Here is a 1477-nt window from a genome sequence, read left to right on the forward strand (position 1 = left end):
CAACCTCCCCATCCTGGGTTCAAGTGATTCTCCTGCCTCAGCCTCCCTAGTAGCTGGGATTGCAGGCATGCACCACCACACCTGGCTAATTTTTTATTTTTAGTAGAGACTGGGTTTCTCCATGTTGGTCAGGCTGGTCTCAAACTCCCAACCTCAGATGAGCCGCTCACCTTGGCCTCCCAAAGTGCTGGGATTACAGGCGTGAGCCACCACGCCCGGCTGGAGCATTTTTGTTTCCTGTACTTTGAGGTCTTTGCCATTAAGTATTTGCCTAGGCCAAAATGTCCTGAAGTTTTTCTCCCGTATTTTTTCTAGCAGTTTTACAGTTTCAGTTCTTAGACCCCCTTAAGTCTTTAATCCATTTTGATTTGATTTTTGTGTATGGTGAGAGATAGCAGCTAGTTTCTTTCTTCTCCATATAGTTATTCAGTTTTTGCAGCACCATTTATTGAAGATAACCTCCTTTCCCCCATGTATGTTCTTGGAGCCTTTCTTGAAAATGAATTGGCTCTGAATATGAGGATTTATTTCTGGGTTCTCTATTCTATTTAATTGATCTTTGTGTCTGCTTTTATATCAATACCATGCTATTTTGGTTACTCCAGCATCGTAATATGTTTTGAAGGTAAGTAGTGTGATGCCTCCAGCTTTGTTCTTTTTGCGCAAAATTGCTTTGGCTATTTGGGCTCTTTATTGGTTCCATACAAATTTTAGTAATTTTCCTATTTTAGTGAAAAAAACACATTACTATTTTTATAGAAATTGCATTGAATTTGTAGATTGCTTTGGGCAGTACAGTCATTGTAATAATATTAGTTCTTCCAATCCATGAGCATGGGACATTTTTCCATTTGTTTGTGTCCTCTTCAATTTATTTTATCGGTGTCTTGTGGTTTTCCTTGTAGAGCCTTTAACCTCATTAGTTAAACTTATTCCTAGGTATTTTGTTTTTTGTATCTATTTGAAATGGGATTGCCTTCTTTATTTATTTCTCATCTATTTCATTTTTGGTGTATAGAAAGGCAACTGGTTTTTGTATGTTAATTTTATATCCTGCAACTTTACTAAATTTACTGATGTGATATAAGAGATTTTTGGTGGAGTCTTAGATTTTTCTAAATATAAGATCATATCATCTGCAAAAAAGGACAATTTGACTTCCTTATTTCTTTTCAGTGGCAGCAGATGTAAGCAGGTGGCTGGGGGATGCATGTGTCAGCTCTAGGTGGTGGCTGCAGGGGGGTAGCCAGCAGGGCACTTGTAAATCTGTGGTGATCCTGCTGCTTGTGGGTGTCAGGATTGCTGCTCGTAGCTTGCACTTCAGCTCTGATGGCAGTAGCCAGCAGTAGTAATGGCTGTAGACATGGGAGGTCAGTAGATCTCTGGAGATGTGAAAATGCAGGGACTGTTGGACTCCAGAGCAGGATGCAGTCTGGTGATGGCTGGACTCTCAAAATGGCTCCTTAGAGCTCAGGAG

Source organism: Colobus angolensis, unplaced genomic scaffold, assembly GCF_000951035.1.
Source record: "Colobus angolensis palliatus isolate OR3802 unplaced genomic scaffold, Cang.pa_1.0 Scaffold166, whole genome shotgun sequence".
In the NCBI taxonomy this organism is placed as follows: Eukaryota; Metazoa; Chordata; class Mammalia; order Primates; family Cercopithecidae; genus Colobus; species Colobus angolensis.